The sequence below is a fragment of the Phasianus colchicus genome, chromosome 2 (assembly GCF_987193195.1).
Source record: "Phasianus colchicus chromosome 2, bPhaCol1.hap1.1, whole genome shotgun sequence".
Classification (NCBI taxonomy): Eukaryota; Metazoa; Chordata; class Aves; order Galliformes; family Phasianidae; genus Phasianus; species Phasianus colchicus.
Genome location: NC_143437.1, coordinates 84,261,568 through 84,283,260, shown reverse-complemented (window position 1 = coordinate 84,283,260; position 21,693 = coordinate 84,261,568). Strand labels below are relative to the sequence as shown.

At 33.6% G+C, this 21,693-nt stretch overlaps 1 long non-coding RNA gene across 1 annotated transcript; it reads left to right on the top strand.

Moving 5' to 3' along the window:
- Window positions 1-6,307: 6,307 nt before the first annotated feature.
- Window positions 6,308-20,410, top strand: LOC149919147 (uncharacterized). Its single transcript, XR_016464814.1, has 4 exons — window positions 6,308-6,377; window positions 12,695-12,795; window positions 19,918-19,992; window positions 20,345-20,410. It is a non-coding gene; the product is annotated as an uncharacterized LOC149919147 (long non-coding RNA).
- Window positions 20,411-21,693: the final 1,283 nt, after the last annotated feature.

The window sequence follows — 21,693 nt, the reverse complement described above, 5'->3', positions numbered from 1 at the left end:
TCAGTAAAAGCAAGTCACAAGATGCTTATCTAAGAATCAGTGAGAAATTTTGTTGAATGAAATATGGAGATAATAGTCATATTGTAAACTAGTTCTCTCTCTCTCTCTCTTTTTTTTTTTTTTTTCTTTTGACAGCAAATGAAATTTACATAGCAGTACATGGTTGAGAATTACAAAATTGTTCTAACCCTGCTGTTTCATGTAGATATTACTGTATATATTTCATTAGGTTGCCAAGTGTATTTTCTTAGATATATTCTGGATTTTATGAAGTCAGTACATTTTCCACATGCAATATGAATATGATGATGTGATGTGAGGTGTTGCTTGTATGTGATTAAACATCATCTGATGACTGCACAAAGGATTCCCTCTCATTTCTGGATTTATAATGTATGAGGAAAATGTGATGGTAGAAATTGCTATGTTTGTCTGAAAAAAACACCACTGGGTAATTTCACTTTTTTTTTGCAGGTTAATAATTAATGTCAAATATGAGGAATGTATGTTGATTACATGCTTAATTCTGCAGTCAAAAAAAATTAAAAAGATCATATGGCTGATCCACAAAATAAAACTCATTGAGACAGATTGTCAGACTATGATTTGCCTTAATATAATTGTGCAAATAGAACACACTATTTCAAAATGGTTAGAGACATAATATGATTTGTATATCATGCCCATATCACTCTTTCAAATTATTTGAATGTGTTAGGCAGTAGGTTTTACCTAAATTGTAATGAATCACTTTGCATTAGCATGTATCTCGCTTGCTAGTTAGAAGTCATCACCGTTATGTTTCAAGGACTCTCAAATGGAGTGATTAAGAGGAGAACATTTTTATGTGTAAGCAGTGATGTAGCTTTGCAATAAAAGAAGTAGAATGAGAATTATCCATAACACATTTTCCACTTGCCACAGTAAAAGTTCTAATCCATCAGTGGCTCATTGCAGACATATGCAAGTAACAGGGCAGTCTAACAAACAGCAGCAGGAACTTGCCTGAATGCAGTTTCTTCAGCAATTGTTTTCAAAGGGAATATCTCTCTCTGTAAAAGTAATATAATTAAATTATATTCATATATTCATTTCAGATGTTAATTTACCTGGATCTAACTCCACAATGGAGTCTGACTATTGCTGGAACTACCTCATATTCCAATACATTAAAAATTCACATTTCCTTTACATATCACTGTCAGGAAGATTGTGGACAAGACCAAGTTATGTGGTGCAGTTGATATAGCAGAAGGAAGGTGTGCCTTTTAAAAGGACCTGGACAGGCTTGAAAGGTGAGCCCGTGTGAATCTAATGAGCTTCAACAAGGCCGTGAGAAAGATCTTGTTCTCAGATCTGGGTAATCCCAGACACATCTGCAGACTGGGAGAGAAACTACATCAGAGTAACCTTGCTGAGAAGGACTTAGGAGTCCTGGTAGATGAAAAACTTAACATGAGCCAGCAGTGTGTGCTTGCAGACTGGAAAACCAACATTATCCTCATCTGCATAATGAGAGGGGTGGTCAGCAGGGTGAGAGAGTTGATTGTCCTCCTTGACTTTGCTATTGTGAGGCCTCATCTGGAGTACTGCATCCTGACCTGAGGCTGCCAGCTCAGGAAGGATGTGGAGCTGTTGGAGTAGGTCCAGAAGATGGCCACAGAAATAATCAGAGGGCTGGAGCTCCTCTCCTATGAAGAGAGGCTGAGGGAGCTAGACTTGTTCATCCTGAAGAAGAGAAGGTTCAGAGAGATGTCATTGCAGCCTTCCAGTACATAAAGGGAGCTTATAAATGTGACGATAATCAACTTTTTACATGGGTAGATTGTGATAAGACGAAGGGGAATTATTTTAAATGAAAAGAGGGAATATTTAGATTGGATGTCAGGGGGAAGCTTTCACTGAGAGGATTATGAGGCACTGGCACAGTTTGCCCAGAGAAGTTGCAAATGTCCCATCCCTGGAGGTGCTCAAGGTCAGGTTGGAAGAGGCCCTGGGAGCCTGATCTAGTGTATGATTTAGTGCTTGGCAACTCTGCCTTTGGCAAGGAGGTTTGAACTTGATGATCTTTGAGGTTCCTTCCAAGTCAAGAAGTTCTATGATTCTGTGCGTCAAATGGGTACACTACTGGGATATGATCTTATCAGGAGTGTACAACAGACAAATGGAATATTTTGGTATTTTCAAATGAAGTGGGTGCAATTTTCTTCCTGCCCCTCCTTATTGAGTCAGATAAGCATAGAGAGAAAGTAAGTTGTTTAGTAACAAATCCATTCTAGCAATTTCTAATGGTTTCATTTTGTTTAAATTGTAAGCTGAATCTTCATTATGAATTGTATTAAAACAATAATGACAATGAATAAAAAGCATTTTCTTTTTCTGAGAGAAATAATCCTTTATATGGTCATTTATTTTACTGTTTTAGTTAAAATGTTTTCTCCCAGGGAGCTGTATCCCAAAATTGAGTTAGTAGTGAGCAGAAAGCAAAGAGGGAGCAAGAAATTTGGAAGCTATAATAGTATGGATTTTCATTAGAGAAGATATTAATGTAATTACACTGTAAATCATAAAGGTATGATTTAAGATGCAGCTTGATCTTGTACACTGATGTTTATAACAAAATGTGATGGAAGGTACTTGACCTAGAAGTTACAAGGCTTTTCTGTTGCCTTCTAAACCAATATTAATGCTCTTCCACCACAACTCAAAAAACAAACAAACAAACAAACAAAAAAACAATATAGAATGATGTTTATAGAGAACAATGAAAGACAAACACACTTAGATTCATGCAAATTACATTTCTCCAGATAGATGGCACCAATGACTCTTCCCTTGTCCAGTTCTCCATGATTCAGTTATGCCATCATAGAAGGCCACTTGGCTGGTCAGGCAGGACTTGGTGAAGCCCTGCTGTTTGTCTTGTATCACCTCCCTCTCTTCTGTGTGCTGTACCATAGCTTCCAATAGTAGATTTACTATATATTCATGTCTTAAAAATAACATACTGCTTCCCAGAAAACAAAAAACAGCAAAAGAGAAAACTTCATTAATTGCAAATATACTTCTTGTCTTGCAATGAAAGGTAACCTGAGATATTACAGACATGATAAACTCTTTATTTATGATCAAATTACTGCAAACAAGTTGGAAATATTAGTAAGTTTAATACCATAGTAAATTTATCTATTTCAGTGGAGTTTCACCCAAGGTGATTTGTCTTGCAAGAAATGTATTGCAAGATCAGGACTGATCTTAGTAAAGGAACATTGGATGTGAAATGAAAGAAGATATAAGACAAAATAAAGGTAAATAATTGCAGTATGGCCTAATTTTCTTATATCCTCATAGTATCATAGAATTATTCAAGTTGGAAAAGACCTTAAAGATCATCAAGTCTAACCAAGACCTAACCATCCTACCCTAACTCTAACAGCCTACCACTACATCATGTCCTTGAGCATCACATCCAAACAATTTTTAAACACATTCAGGGATGGTGACTCAACCATCTCCCTGGGGAGTCTATTCTAGTGCTTAACAATCCTTTCTGTAAAGAAGTTTTTCCTGATATCCATCCTAAACTTACCCTGGCACAAATTTAAGGCCACTTCCCCTCATCCTATCACCTGTCACCAGTGAGAAGAGCCCAACTCTGCTCTTGCTGTACGTACCTTTCAGATATAGGAAGAGCAATAAGGTTTCCTCTCTTCCTTCTCTTCCCCAGACTAAACAGCTCCAGTTCCCTCAGTTCCTTCAGTTGCTTCTTGTAGGGCATATTCTCCAAGCCCTTCACAAGCCTTGTTGCCCTTTTTTGGACCTGCTCCTGCACCTCAATATCCTTTCTGCACTGAGGTGCCCAAAACTGGACACAGTACTCAGGTGAGACCTCACTGATGCCAAGTACAGGAGCAGGATTACTTCTGTAGTCCTGCTCACCACACATTCCTGATACAAGTCAGGATGCCATTGGCCTTCTTGGACACCTGAGCACACTACTGGCTCACATTCAGCCAACTGTCCATCAGTAATCCATCATCCTTCATTAGAGGATTAATATAATCAGTCAGTGCTATACTCAATTAAAACAGTTCTCAGTAATACAATAAGTAAAGTCCCAACTGGATTTTATAGTATAAAGTATAATTATTCTTGAAAAAAAAAAAAAAAAAAAAAAGCTACTAAGTCTGTGTCTTACTAGCATTCATCTAATTCATCTAATCAGTAATTTTACAGTAGTCTACAATCACTAGGATTTCCTTTCTGTTCATACCTTTTACTGAAGTCAATTGCATTTGTTACCATTTTCTCTTGTTAAAAAATTCTCTTGGCACTAAGATCTGCTGGTGACAGCCCCCCACACTGCAGGCTCTGAGAAGAAAAGCAAAATTTGATCAGTTAATGCTCATGTAATTTTTGCATAGAATTTTATATCTCTATGCCATGCAGCACTGATCCATCAACAATTACAAGCACAAGTAGACTTTTCAGTTATAGTAATAACATAACTGAACTTCAGTGTTCCATTAATAACAGAAAATATCAAATCAGATATAATCACCAATATACACTTTGATTTTTTTCTTTCAGTACTGAATTTTTTATTTCTCAGGTAATCAGATTCTTCTCTACAGATTGTAGAGGAATGCCTGTTCTTGTGCCTGGAGCTTCCCCGTCCTTCACTGACATGGGTGCCCACAGATACATATGTCTCTCATATTTTTCTCACTCCTCAATCTCACAGTTGCTGTACTTTCTTTCTCTTTTTTCTTTTTTTTTTCTTTGATCTTTCTTAAGATGATAGAAGCACCACCAACTAGGTTCTGAGCTCTGCTTTGGCCTGAAATGGGTCTGTTTTGGAGAAGGCTGGAGCAAGCAGTGACCAACAAGACTGCTTCTGCAGCCTCTTATCATTTTATGTGAACCCAGGAAAGTACTGACTTAATAATCCAGAGGCTTAGTTTGAGAAATTCAGATTCTGAATTTGAGTATTTTGGTATTTCAAATGATATAGCTCAGGAATATTGAATTTCCAGGGTGAAAATGTAGTCTTCCAAGCTGAAAAGGATAACTGCTGAGAGATAAATTGTTAGTCTTGGGGAAACTAAGAATTTAAAGAATATTTATGAGAAAAGAAACGGAGAGAGATAACTGAGGGAATCCATATAGATAAGCTCCTAAAATACTCTGAAAAGAGTATAGAAACTTTGCATGTCTTCATAACAGTTCATCAATAGTAGAATGACACTTGAAATAAGAAAATCAAATATGTATAATAGAGAATACTGTATAATTAAATTTCTAGTATTTAGATTCCTATTATATTATTTTTTTGAATGGCTTGCAATGTGACAAAGAAAAGGAGATGACAACAGAGGAAGGGTGAGAAGGGCCCAGAAAGCTGCATGGTCTAGGCCAGAAGTTTTGCAGTAAAATGTCTAAGTGAGTGAATATTCACTAAACTTAGATTTTCCGTTACTCAGTTTTGATATTGAAGCATATTTTTAGAGAGCTTGTAGAATAGGACACATTCTCATTTTCTATTAAAAAATATGTTTCACATGTGGACTTACTATTTTTTATGTCAAACATTTTGATGTCAATATTCCAGTACTGTTAAAACTCTTCTTAGTGTATTTTGCAGCAGATGAAACCTACACATATGGCACCCTCACAAGTGTAAATATTAATAGAACAAGAAGTGTTAACAGTTGCAAGAGATTCCAAGAATCCTAAGGATACTTTGATGTTATTGAAATAACTGGGGAATAATTCAGTATTGTTCCACTGCTTGTTTTGAATTATCTTTAACCTTCAAGAGACAATAATTCCATCACAGTATTCTTTTATCCAGTGCTTTATGTATCATAATGAAAAGACTTCACATGATAATATTAAGATTTTATAGAAATCTTTGTATCTGGACAGCAAAGAACAGTGTTTTTAGAGTATTAATTTTGCTAGTAAAAGTTTTTATATTAGAAACTTAGTGAGAAAGAAGGAAAAAGTCTTCATGTATTGTGTGAATTTCTTTTACGGCTGATTCGCACTCCAGCCTTCTGATATATAACAACAAGAAGCTTAAAGAGACTTACCAGATCACTGGTAGACATGTGTTCATTTAAGTTCTTCTCCATTATGACCTAGATATTCTGTTTCCCTTTCTTTACTAGGAAGAATCTTGCATCAAATATGCTTTCCCAAGTTGGATTTGATAATAAAGGGACATAGTTAATATGTCAAAAACAACTTCTTAAAAAATATATTATCTATTTGGATTACTTTCCAAGTATCTTCACAGGTCAGCATTTTTGGAGACAAATTGGAAAATGACAACATCAATCTGTATTTTGGGAAGCCTGCTACCACTGCTCAAGGTAATTACTTGGCCTTGATTTCCAAATTGTGTTATTTAATTCAGTTTAAACAGTTGCTAAGGCTCCTATGAGGTGATATGGTTCAAAGAAAAGACCAGACTTACACCTAATGTGATTCAGCCTATGATGTTAGAGCTCATATAAAGCATGTCAAATATTAAAATCAAAATAACTGTATAACTACTGTCCAATGGACATAGGTTTTCTTTACATTGAAAGAATGCTCATTAAAATCAAAACAACTACAATTACATTTGCTATGTTTATACTAATTTATCCATTAACAAAACTATTCTGAACTATATATAATGTAAGCTTACTTTTTTCTGTGGGTTATCATACCACATTACCGCCTGTAGTAGTTTTAAAAAGATATAATATGTAACTGTTAATGTATTTTGCCTTAAATTCTGGGAAAATTATACAATATTTTATTAGAGGAATAAATCTAAACTTATTTTCTAATACTCTTAATAGGTCCATAGCATTCCAGACATCAGAGACCACTAACATGATTTAGTGGTGATAGGTTAGTACTACTTGGATCACTAACATTGATGACTGGCAGAAGTCATTAGGTCTAGAAATTCCCTATTGGATATGGCATAGACAATGACATGAATCAATGAGTATTATTTTCTTCAACTGGACAGTAAATTCCATTGTTAGGGAGGAGGTTTGGTATATGTAAAAGCAAGGGAAATTAAAAGATCAAACACATCCCATCAAGAAACTGACATCTCACTGAAGAGCACAAAGAAATTACTAGCTCTTTATGATGATTCTTTCTACTAGTCTAATTGATGTTATTCCCTAGAAACTGCCCTGCATACTTTTGCTTCATAAACTATTCTTATATACAACTTTCTTACTGCAGATAATTTAAAGTATATTATTTCAGAAGACTGAGACATTTATCCCAGGGGATAGATTTCTAAAAAAAAAAGTCCTCCCACTACTGCCAATAAGATAAATGTATATTTTTATGTCAAATTAATTTTTTGCTCTTCATCTGTAGAGAAATATCTCTAATGTCAGTAAAAGGAATAAAGATTTCATCCAATACTGTGAAACCCAGAAAGAAGTTTTTCTTAGGTGAAAGTTAAAACCTTTCTAATACTTTCCCAGTGCTGATGTTCCTTGAGATAATCTGCAAATAAATTTGTATCTTGGTCTAAAAAAATATACTACCATTTGCCATTTTGCTAATGGCATTTATATCCATAGATCTATCCAATAAAAAAAGTAAATATCTAATTAGCTGTGGTTATCTCTGAATTACAAGTAAGTTATTCTCATTAAGCTCTGGATGTATCGATGATAATGATCCTAATGATTTTATTTTGTAAAACTATTAAGAACCTATTTTGTGTGCTTAGGATCTTAGGAGGTGAATATATCTGTTCAATAATGCAAATTTTGCTTTTTCTAGTATTAATTAAAGTTCAGTTCAGTAATAAATGTTGTTTTTCACATTTCTTGAGCATTCCAAATTTAAAAATCATTGAATTTATAAAGGCATAGCTAGAAGAAAAACTTTTAAAGTTCTTATTAACTGTATAGTAACTCACAGATGAGTACTGCAGTTAATATCTTAAGTGTATTGTTAAAGGCTAACATAAAGTTCAGGAGTGTGGCTCTAAGAATCCACCATAAATCTCTGACAAGACTCAAATGGAGACAGGGAAAAATGCAGAAAATGCATCAACTAAAGGAAAGCAGACATAAGAACATTTCAGTTCATACATAGCTTTTTATGTGGAGATTGGCCATAATAAGTAAAAGTGCATAAAGCAATAATTTAGATGCTAATGAATTGAAAGTTGACGTGATCAAGGTAACAAGCTTTAAAAATCATGATGATTAAGATGATGAAACTGTGTGCACTCTTGTCCCAATAGTCCCAATAGTGAGACAAAATTTCCTGTCTTAAATTTCCACATAGCATACTGTTTTCTGAGATGCACACTCCTCTATGTGACCTAAGATGAATAAGAGGCCTTAGTACTTATCCTTGCCAATATGGCTTCATGAACTTTAACTGAAGGCTGCTGTAAGAATAATATTTTATCTTCCTATGAGAAGTCCTATTGTGTGATCAAAATATGGAACCTAGGTTTGATTTCACTCTTCCATTCCACATTGTACAATTTGACTATCTTCATCTCATTCAGGTCTCAGAAATCTTATTAATTTAGGAACAGCAATAAATAAACTTGAAATATTATTCTGTATCTTTCTTCAGTCTTACTTCTGTGCAGGCAAGTTTACACATTCCTGATGGAGAAGAAGTGGGTTCAAACTTCCACATGTCCCAGGGTAAGGGGCTCCAGCTGCTAGGCTTCTGAGAAAAAAATTCATCATCAGACCACTATCACTGACAACAATGACTCAATTTAAATAAATTAAGCACAATATGGGCACAATAAGTCAGTAATCTGCCTTTTTCTGGAACATCACATCAATCTTCTCTAAATTTTGACACCAAGCTCTCAGATTTCTACAGATATGTGGGAACCTGTGTTTAAAAGACAAAGAAATGAGGTCAGAATGGAAATGGTTAATGACTAAATGTTTCTTGAGAATAGCCATCCTGAATTATTCCCTGAAAGTTAGCAATCTGTTTACACAAGGACTTAGCTGGCATTCAGCTGATCTGAAAATAACTCTGAGCATTAACCCTTTTAAAAGTGCACTTTCTGATTTCTCTCTGATTATATGTTTGGTTTTATTTTGTTTTGTTTCCTTTGTTTTTGTTTTAAATTAAATTCAGAGCTGCAATAGTATGGCAATGTCACCTATCCTCATTCTATTATTTTTTTCTTGCTACAGTAAAATCTACTATTGTGTATATATTTCAAGATTATTTACTTATTAGTCAATGTCTGTAGAAGCACAACAATATGATAATTCATTCTCTACTACTATTCTTTACTCAATCTGCTTTTTAAAGAATGATCCCTATTCTGCCCGACTGCTGGTCATGATATTCATTAGAAAATTTGAATTTTTGTTGTCTGTACACCCAATTATAAAGATAGTACTTTTATTAAAGCTTTTCTTTAATTAGTTCTTGCTTCAAAACATACATTTTCTTTCCAGAAAACTATGTCATAGATCACAAAAATCTAAAACTTTTTTTAGATTAACAAAGGTATCCATTTGATAACAGATCTTACTATGTAGTGACAAATAGTGGCGATATTCAGCTCGCATGCAATAAACAGTACTCTGCTTTGGTGAAAAGTCTACAAACAATTAATTAATTATGAAGTATCAGGTGAAGCCTTTTGTGGATGAATGGACAGTGAGGAGCTCTTTGAACAAAAAATAATGTTATCACAGAAAATTGTATACCAAAAGACATGTCATACTTTCATACAGAAAAGTTAGAGAAGGTTCTAACTATCTAAGTAACAGAATCGTGGAACAACTTTCTAGCAGGATTAAAAAAAAAAAAAAAGAAACATAAAAAATTCGGCCAATACTGTGCAGACATTATAGCTTGCCACACTCAATGTTGTTTCTTTGTATTGCTTTGTCTTCTGTTTTTGTGTTTCTATAAACTTCAAACATCACAAGGCATCTACTGCATTTTTGCTGAATATTTGTAGCAATAAAAATTCAGTTCCAGTGCACAAAGTAACAAATAACAATAACCACAATTATGATAAAGAAAACTAGATCACTTAAGTGACACAGGATCTTTCTTCTACACTATAGAAGGTAAAACCTAAAAATTCATTACTGTGTCTGAGACTCAAATCAAAACGAGCTGGAGAGCCTCTCTCACCACTCTCTTGCTTTCAACACTTGTAAATCCTCAAGAATATGTTAACAGTTCTTGTAGAGATTTATTTTTTGTCTCCAACACATTTTCTTTTGCCTTGATGGCTGCTTGTAACTACGTATACATATGCAACTTGTAAGTAAAGGCATTTCTCGGAACAAATAGTATGAAGATGGTTCTTATTACCCTTGAAATAAGTCTTCACAGACATTGGCATTCAATTTAGGTTTGTAATCCAAAATCAATAACAGCACAATCAACATCTCTAACAACAAAGGTTTTGTTTGACAATGGATTTGGGCTTTAAGCAAAGTTTAAGGAATAATTAGAATAACAATTAGTCATGTGAACACCAGTAGTAGTGTAAAATTGAGGTGTTGTACTTTGAGAAAAAAATAAAAAATAAAAAAAAATAAAATAGCTATCTGCTTCAGTGTCTTCAGCAACTTACTATTACAAAGATATAATGTTGTACAAAAAATAAACAAACATACCTGAGAGAAAAAAATGTATATTTTCTTTTGCTCAAAATATTGTTAAAAAGCACATAAAATAAACGATAAATTTTCATATGTATCGTACAATGGGTTTTTGAATCCAAAATTAAAAAGTGAGAGATGAATTTGAATTAAATTCAAATTAAATTAAATTAAACTCAAACTAAATTCAAACAAAATTTGAATTTAATTTGAATTAATCTTAATTGATGTAGGATGATTGATTCTTTATTTTCATCACAACTATTCTTATTTTTGGTTTAAGAGTAAGCACAACTCAATCCTTTTGTTAGTCAAACTTAATTTAAAATTCCATATTTTTAATCTGAGTAGTTATGTCTAGAATGAGAATGAAATGTACGGAATTATTTGAATAAGCAATTTTTATTTTAAAATTTTGGCCTTGAGATATGTGTGCCAGATCATTGCTTTTCCTTCAGTGGTCTTGAATAAGCTCCTCCAGCCCACCCAATATGCTGGTTAGGTGGATCTTCTCTTTTGTTGGAAAGAAATTTCAAATCTCCATAAAGCAAATCACTATTTTCTCCAAACTAATCATTAAAATATTGATCTTACTAATATTTGACATTGCTCATAAAATGTCACATTTATATAGTAATTTTTATCGAATGTAATGATTTCAGATTTTGTTGCCTATATATATATATATATATATATATATATATATATATATATATATATTCTTTTTTTAATGGACTCACATTTATTTCTCTACTGAAGAACATTATTTTATCTGATTATTTAATCTACTAAATGAAATGTAGAAGGAAAAATTCTCTGAAGTTATATAAAAATATATATAATAATACATATATATATATATAGTTATATAATTATATATTATATGTATATAATACAAAAATGCTAGTAAATTAGCATTTCTATTTTCCGGTTTAGTACTGACTCTTATGACAGATATAATTCCATGTACTATTATCTTTCAGTTTATGTTATAACTTATGAGATTTTAGTGATTCTGTGATTCTGTGAGACTTGTCAGATGATGAGCCCAGTCACGTGGTCTCATGGTAGCAAATTTAGTATTACATCAAATCTGAATTTTGTCTGTTTAGGATTGCACAGAATCACAGAATCACAGAATTGTAGGGGTTGGAAGGGACCGCCAGAGATCATCGAGTCCAACCCCCCTGCCAAAGCAGGATCCCTACACCAGGTCGCACAAGTAGGTGTCCAGGCGGGTCTTGAATATCTCCAGAGAAGGAGACTCCACAGCTTCCCTGGGCAGCCTGTTCCAGTGCTCTGTCACCCTCACCATAAAGAAGTTCTTGCGCACATTTGTGCAGAACTTCCTATGCTCTGTTTTTAGTCTGTTTCCCCTTGTCCTGTCTCCACGTACTGCGGAAAACAGCCTGGCCTCGCCACTCTGCCCCCCACACCTTAGATATTTATAGACCTGGATCAGGTCTCCTCTCAGTCTTCTCAAGGTTAAAATTTGTGCAGAACATTGTACAGAACATAAAATTTGTAAAGAACATTGCATATGTTCTTTAGTAAATATCCCCATATATTTTGACATAAATGTTAAAAAAAAAAAAAAAAAGAGGAAAGCAAAATTAAAATTCTACCTTATTTTTCACTGTGATTGTCTGAATACAGCTCATCTGGCTGTTGCTTCATTTTTTTTGCTGTATGGATACACTTCTATTCACAGGTGAAATTTTGGCTTATAGTTTATGTATATTATTTATATTTTTAATAGGAAATGAAAATAGGTATTCATGTGATTATTATTTTTGATTTATTAAACATGGTAGTTGAAGGAAACTATATTATACATCAGATTAAAAGGTAACTATTTTGCACACACTCTTTTGTCAAAGGAAAACTTTCCACATTTTTATTATTTTTGTGTTTTTTTGTTCTGTTGTTTTGTTGTTTTTGTTGTTTAAAAATTCTGAGCCATTGTAGGCCAATCTTTCTAGTCTTAACAATGTCAAATGCAGTTTTCTGAGGGGGAAAAAAAATGTTGAATTTTTTTCTTTTTCAAGTGTTTTCCAGGCTGCACCTCTGCTTCAGCCATGATCTCAACCCTCAACCAATCATTTCAGCATGTCCTTCATCCTCAAAGGTGCAGGCAGAATACCATTTGGTAAGTTCAGAGGATCTTTGGTCTTGAGTAATCTTCCACCTCCCAGTGGAGAAGATGAGAGAATAAAAGTATATGAAAAGTGCAGTTCGTATGAAAAGTGCACAGATCATAAAAATGCATAGATTTAATGCTTTGTGAAGTAAAGATTTATTTGGAGTACCAAGACACATTCGGTCAATCAAGAAAGAAAGTCAATTATTTATTACAATTATAATTATAGTAGAGCAAGATTATAATAGATTCAGTTATAATAGGACAGGATTGAGCTTTAAAATTTGTGTGTTGATAAGTGTTCAGACCCTGGGAAAGAATTTAGATGATTTACTCTAATGAAATTTACTTGATACATTCATGTAAAAAAGTTGACTCATTTTTTACTGATATATTTCAACACAATAAGAAAATCTAATTTCTTGCCCAGATGATACATTTGTTCTTGCATATGAATATCTTGGATATTTGACTGTCTAAAAAATACCTATTCATCCCATCCCACCATCTCTGACTTACCATATAGATATGCCATAATATTGAAGAGAGTTGCATGTCTTTCTGGAGTAAGAGTTTGGAGCCAGTAGGGATACCCCAGGGAATCTAACCAGACATACCTACCTATCAAATCAGACAGAACTGTACTAAAAGATCTCTCCTTTGACTATGAATGTTTTAATGTGCACACAAATTATTTTAGTGCTTTTTTTAGCTTCATATATCCAAGTAAACTCCTAATCCTATAACATTTGCTAACTTTACTGACTCATGTAAAGGCAAATGTTCTTCCGAACAGCTTATTCAGAAACACTAGTTACATATCTTGGACTATACAAAGTGACTGTAGTTCAGTGAAATCAATAGGAAAGACACAATTTTAACTTCACATGTAAAATGAACCCTATGTTAACCATTGTTACTCAGAAATTATAAATTTAAAAACGATACATAATTAATGAAGATGTCAATTCACTGTGCATTTGCAATGAAAAGCAATGCCAACACTGAAGTAGTAGCAGAAAGAAATGAAATGCATAGAAACAAAAGCTGTTGTTAGGTCTGCATATAAATCCATACTTCACCTACCTATAAATACTTTGTACAGTAGAGGTTTTTTCTTTCTTGGAAAGGATACTGTTGAAATACAAAGGGTTCAGAAACATTGACAAGGATGATCACAGGCATACTATGGTGTTAGGTTAAGGACTGGCTAACTAACTTAGGACCTTTTGATGCAGAAAAGCTACAGCTAATCAGGAGTGCTATGGGAAGATGATAGGGATGATACAAATCAGAGTACCAATCAGTGTCTCTCTCTCTAATCCTCATGACACACAAGGCCAGGGATGTACAATAAATGACAGTAAGAAAGAGGGACTGGCAGGATACATTTTTTATCTACTGTGTTTTCTGCTGGACAGAGAAGATTTTCTTTCTTATATATTAAATGATTACATTTTCTGAGGGTAAGGTGTGAAATAAAGTTATGTCTTTTCCTTCCTGCATAATTTGATTTGAAGTCAAGATCTATTTTGCTTTCTATCATTAAGAACATATGGCTTTCATTTCTGGTTACACAAAAGGCGGTCTTGTTAGTACTGCCTCAGAGCAGTGCAAGAGCACATTGGCCTTACACTGCCCAGCTGAGATCTTATTTGTTTGTTTTGTTTTTAACCACTCTGCCCTCCTTTATCTTCATGTTCTTTCTTACAATCCTTGATGAAAATGAGTTTAATTTAAAGTTAATATAGAAAAATCAAAGACAATACACTTATCAACAACTTTTTACAGATTTATATCATAGAAATCTCAGGACAAAGAAAATATGATAACTTCCTCCCCAAATCCATCTGCTTTATTACCACTCTCTTCTTTTATCTTTCACCTTCTCTCATGAAAGAAAAAAGATAAACATTAGTTTTGTTTTTGAAGAATATTCCAGTTTTCTTTGATAGAAATATTCAGTGACAAAACAAGCAGAAATATATTTCCAATTAGATTTTGGTCAACACGTTGATTGGATTTGGATTTATTTCTAGGTGTCTGTTAGTTGATTTTGGAGTAGCATTCAAATTTATTTTCTTGTAAACATAACCTCAGGAGAAAAAAGATAAAATGGCATTTTCGAGTAGTTATCACTGCATTCTGAAGTAAAATTTCATTTGTAGTTCAGTTTCTTTGCCCATAAAACCAGGTCATTTTACCATTTGCTTTTGAGAAGCACTTCAATTCAGACTGAAAACACGATAAAGTCAGTCTTGTTATTTTTCTCAGCTGGTACAATAACGAAAAGAAAATGATTTTGAAATCCTATGGTAAGCAATGCTTTCAGTATTAATAAATGTGGTCTTAACGTAGAGACTGGGAGAACAATGTGCCTCTCCTTGTAGATGAAGATCATGTTTGTGACCACCTAAGGAACCTGAATATCCATAAGTCAATGGATCCCAATGAGATGCATCCCAGAGTTCTTAGGCAATTATTTGTTCTAGTTGCCAAGCCATTCTCAATGATATTTGAAAAGTCATGGCAGTCAGGTGAAGTCCCTGATGATTGGAAAAAAGACAATGTCACACCCATTTTTAAGAAGGGTAGAAAGGATGAGCCAAGGAACTACCAACCTGGCGGCCTCACATCTGTACCAGGGAAGATCATGAAACAGATCCACCTGGAAGTTATGCTAAGGGACTTTGAAGACAGAAAGATGATATGAGATTTCCAACATTCCAAAAGGACTTGGTGTGCTGCTGAATGGCAATCTGGATAGAAGCCAGAAATACGTACTTGCAACCAAGCCAACCATGTCCTGGGATGAATCAAAAGAAGAGTGGCCAACGAGTTGAGAAAGGTGATCCTGCCGGTCTACTCTGTTCTGTTGAGACCTCACCTGGAGTACTGCACCCAGATATGGAATTCTCAGTAGAGGGGAGATATGGACCACTTGAAATGTGTACAGAGGAGGGCCACAAAAATGATCCAAGGGATGATCTCATAGGGTTCTCCCCTACGAGGACAGGCTCAGAGAGATGGGGCTTTTCAGCTTGGAGAAGTGAGGGCTCTGGGGAGACCTGATAGTGACCTTTAAGTATCTAAAAGTGTCTGTAAGAAAGAAGGGGGCAGACTCTTTAGCGGGGGTATGGTTTCAAACTGAAAGAGAGGATATTTAACTTAGATATAAGAAAGAAGTTTTTTATGCTGTGCGTAGTGAAACACTGGAATACATTGCCCACAGATGTGGTGGATGCCCTGTCTCTGGGGGCATTCAAGTTCAGGCTATAGGGGGAATCTGAGCAACCTTCTTTGGCAGTGGATGTCCCTGTTCATTGCAGGAGTGTTGTACAGATGACCTTTAAGGATCTCTTCCAACTCAAGTGATTCTATAATTCTACAAATTAGGTGTCTGAATATATGGATACCTTCAGGATTTTAAATTTTTTTTCTATAACTTAAATATGCTGAAATGTCGTAGCAGTAACCATTCCAAAAAGCCCAATACTTACAATGCCTCATTCAGATAGAGAAAATGTTCTGTAGATACAAACTGTTATTGGGTTCATCATGACATGCAAAGGACTTTGGAAGAGTTATTAAGATCTCAGAAGGAATAGTGCAATGATTGTAGTGAGGCTTTATAAAATCTATCATCAATGCAATTATAGCACTTTTTAAAACTGTACAATATTTTTATCTGAGTCATTATTTGTTAAAAGTATCAAATAAACATGAAAACAATAAAAAGAAAAAACCCATTTTCATTAAGTATGATTTTGACAAACTAAGTGATAACTTCTCTGTATGAAAACAATTCCTTTGAGATAATGACATTTGCACATTTAATACCACACAAAATAGTTACTATACTGTTTATGGCTCTTTATTATTGCCTACGTAAGTCAAGATTTCTTCCAAGAAGAGCTAGCAATCCAAGACAGGCAAAATATGTAAGAAGATTATAATAAAAGGTGACATATTTTGCACTTACACATGTGCACTGATAACATAGATGCCAGATTGTGCTACGGTAATGTTAAAAGAAAACAAAGATACCGTTTGTAGCATGACCTCCAGAATCCTATTATAGACAAAAAGGAAGACACCAAATATATGGAGTCAAGTATTTATTACTAGGTCAAGTAGTGTTTTAACAATTGAGTAGTACAAACTGTCTATTTCAGTAGAGATGTCTAATTAATACTATGGTTAAAATTAAACTGAAAATTCTCCAAACTTATTAGCATCAACCTCTTTCCTCTGTTGTAGTGCTCACATTGCCAAAGTGTTTCTAAGACATTGAGTCAACACTTCTTTTGGAAGAAAGGTAGAGATTATGCTTTCATTTTGGAAGCATCACATGTGTGGAAGGAGATATCTTCTTCATTGGCCTTGGGCCTGATAAGACTTGTTTCACAGGAATAGTGAAAATATACAAACCTCCCAAACCACAGCAAGAGTTTAATATAAAAGCTTTTGAAATTTCAGTTTGTAGCTGCATAGACCTTCTAGTTTGGAAGAGTGTTGGCTTATATTTACAAAATAAATTCTGATATTTCATAGATTTTACTAGTTGAACAGGTAAATATTTACAAAGAAGAAAGAAAAAAATTCCCAATGCTACCTTCCAGGAATTAAACTCAGAAGGAAAATAAAAAATTCATGCAGAAAAAGCATCCTGTAGATTTGCATTAGACACTTATAGACAATTCCAAGGTCTTTGAGGGGCCTACCTTGATATTCAAGTACACAACAGAGACTGACAGATGATTAAATTTTAAGTACACTCGAAGTTTATATTTCATTTACAATACTAGACTTTATATGTATATATTTGGAAGGAAAAATATTAAATTGAGAAATATTTAGGAAACCAGGCTGATTTTATCAATTCATGAAATCCACTCCTTGATTTTATTATTCAAAGAAGCAATTGAAAAAAAATAGATTCCACAGAATCTGAATGTAATTTAGAGGTCTGCAGATAAAATAGATACATTCTTTTTTTTTTTTTTTTTTTTTTTTTTTTTCCTTCAGTATTTGATGATTTACCATGAAATTTCTGGAGTACTTCATATAGTTTCACAGAATTTTTTTTGTCATGTATAGCAAGGCCGTGCGTTCACTGTTCGCCATTTTAGATGTGTTCAGCTGAAGTGATTTTTGGCTAGTGGCCATAAATAAATATTTTCCTCAGTGTCAGTTTTCATCTACTGAATGTTTAAAACAATATACTATTAATTTTATTACAATGGTTCCAGTTTCGTTTTTCTCTTGATATATTGAAATATTAAATGACCAAATAATAAATAATTTTAGCTATTTTATGGAACTGTGACAGAATCAACTATAATCAAGAACAGAGAAGTAACATGATAACACTGTTACTACCAATCACGGTACAATTGTCCTGACATAGAAAAGGTTCATACAATTAATCAAGAATTATATTCTTAAAACATATGCCATTAGATGCATCTAGATTCACATCCATAAGTGTGTTCCAGATTTTGACTTTTAATAGTTATCTTTACGAATGTTTTTCAAAATGAGTTTAAAAAAATTCAGCCTCAGTGATTTTTACAAAGGTGAAAGAATTATATTATTCAAATTATTTCTAATCTGTAAAGTAAGATTATCTAAACTAGAACTGCATGTGAAAATTTGAATTAATTTGAATTCCTGTTTTCATATGAAAATCCCTTTCAAGTACGGTCAACACTCTTCATGTTAATCCTTTGCAAATTAACAAGGAGTTGGTTACTATCCCTTATATACAAGCTGAATTAAAAAAAAAAATATGCATTTACAGCCACCATTAAATTTGATTATAAATAAGCATACTTCACAGATAGCAATTTCAAATCAAACTCTTTGTCTTGCTTAGTCTCTACTAATTATCACTTTATATTGTAAAATAAATAGTTCTGCTCAATTTAACTTCATTGATTAAACACTGCATAATTTTGTTTTTTTTCAGTTGAAGGAAGAAACAGAGGTGGAACCTGGGAGTCACAAGTAGTTTCATATGAAAAAAGAACTCATAATGATGTTATCTAATGGCAGTGAGAACTTAACCATTCACAGATTTTTTATGATCTGTATTAAACAAAAATAAAATGCTTTACTTCAATTTCATTTTGTTTTGACCTACAGCAATTTCCTTCATGAAGATATTAATATTTTTAATCTATTTTTAAAAACATCTTCTGGCAACAAGACAATCTCATTTGAATTTCTTGGCTCTCAGATTTCTGCTCATCATTCATTTAAGTAATTTCTAAATTAATTTAAAGATTTAAGTTTATGAAAAATTATTCTGTTAATCATTTAAAGAAAATATTGGAAATACTATACTCTGATGACATATTTCAGATGAATAGCACTGACAGCCCCTCATGGGTAATTTAATGATCTGCTTCTTTGAAATATATGTAAATCAGAAAGATTATACAATTTAACTGACAATTTAGTTAATAAGTCTAGATTTTGATATATATATTATTTCTACAAATCCACCTTGCTTTAGGAAATCCATAGCATGCAAAGGAAACACATATAATACAGTACAGTTTGTGCATTAGCGCATGAAAAGTCCCTGACTTAGTGTAAGTAGAAATCAGCAACAACTGAAACCTCAGTTCCATCAACTGATAATCCTCAGTATTATCAACATTATTCTCATTCTAAACTCAAAACATTGCACCACCACAGATGCTAGAAAGAATATTAATATTTCAGGACGGTGTTTCTGAAAGTCTAAATTAGACATACTAACAATTGAAAAATATTTCACTGAGCTTTAAAACAAAGCATCACCCGAACCTGAGTTGGCTTTATTTTTTTTTTTTTTTTTTGGTATATGCGTATATGTTTTGTTTGAATGACATTCTCAAGTGAAAAGTTTTTTAGATATGACATTTCCAAAATTTTTCACTGTCCTAAAACATCCGTACATGCTTTATGGCAGTCAATATTTTTCAATGTATTCATATTTAGTGAGATAAATGTGAGAAGTTTAGATGCTTTAAATGTACTGTGCATTTTAATGATTAATGTAGAAAAGGCATTAAAATTCTCCAGTTAACAATCTCTCTCACGATCATAAATTGTATCTCATACACTGTGTTCTCCTTTCAGATCTCTTATTTCTCAACATAGAGGCATCATGGAAGAATGTAGTTGAGGTCCATCACGAAGCTATGACTGAGGATGGTATGCAAGCTGCTGCTTTACTCTCCTACTAAATGATCAGACTAATACCCTGTAAATACAAGGCAGAACATAAAGATGCAATTCTAGAATCTCAGAAAGGTATAGATAAATATTTAGTAGACAGTAAGCATCTGTTTGCCTGCTTTGTCAAAATGTGAAAATTTTCTGAAAAAATAGGAAAAATCTTATGCAGAAAACTATTTCCACTGTTTCAACTGGAGCAGAAATAGTTATTCTCATATGGAATTATATACCCATCTGTTATACATGGAGAAGAGGCAATGAAATGTGCCATTCCATAAAGAGCTATGAAAAGAGATGTTCAGGATACCTGTGTCTTTTGTTTCTCCAGCCAAACTACATCTCAATGAAAAGAGATACAGGACGTGGAAAAGGATGGGTGGAAGTATCAGTGGATATGAAGGTAAAGGTCAAAGTTCCTGGAATAATCTATAGGCAGAACACCTGACTAGAATACATAGATCAATTATTTCCTTCAGAGAGCTGATCACATATGAAAGAACTAATTTCCCCATTGCTGCATGGATGAGGTTTATTTTCCAAGGTTCTGGTGGCAGAAGAGCTTCAGGGGTTGTCTCTCTGAGAAAAGGCCAGGGGTCACCTCATGCATCTAAGTTTCTGATTTCTTTTGATTTGTATTCACATTTGTACCCAATCAGAGGGGTAAGGAAAGAAGGTGAGTCAGAGAAGAAGGGAGAGGAATGTGTTTTTTTAATTGGTTAATTTCACCATTCAAATCCAATAAAATATATTACCATAAAGGAACTCTTATGTCATGACCTGAACTGGATAATGGCTGCTTCCTGAAGAGGAGTGTTTTTAGTTAGAGATCCTATTGCTAGCTGTGTGAGTCACCTTTGTCCTAGATATGATTAATGATATTCTCAACAATGCTTTGCCTGGTATTGCAGAGAATATGTCAGAAGTAATTTCACTGCTTCCAAGGACCAACAATTACTTTTTGTCAGGTTTAGTCTGTTTTTTTCCCAAATCTGTTTTGTAAGCGATTTCTTTACTATATCTTGATTGACGAGACTTTTTTCACCTTATTTTCTTTCTCTGTGCTTTTGAGGTGAGGGGTTAAGTTAATGACTGGGTGGGGATATGGTAACCCACTTGTAGAAAAATATCTGCAGTATAGTCACATTCTTGTACTTAACGCATCAAGTTACTGTATGATCTTGTATAGCATAAAGCTTGTATATAAAATACTTAAACACGTGGTTATGTATTCTCCCGCTGTTGTCTTAAAATTCCTGATGAGACACAGATCAATCCAGAATCATCATAACAGATCAGAGACTGTAGAATATGATTAGGATCTGGTGTTACTTTCATTAATGTTAAGAAAAGTTTTACCAATACCTTTAATGAAGGAAAACTTGCTTCTGCATGGTTGAGATGAAAGCATGTGTAACACACACTTTTAAAGTGGAAGGAAAAAAAGTGTTTGCATAAAAAAAGATATTAAATAGTACATGGGGAAAAAAAAAAAATTACAGTAGTGTGTCCTGTACTCTTTCGAATATTGATTATTTCCTTTCTGACTGGTGGTTTGTTGTGTACCATCTCACTATTTTATTCTTCACGTTAAAGCATTTGCCTGAATGTTAGGAAAATATGAAATAGGAAAAAGGATTAGGCTAAGAGTGAGAAACACATTTTAGTCATTATTTTTGC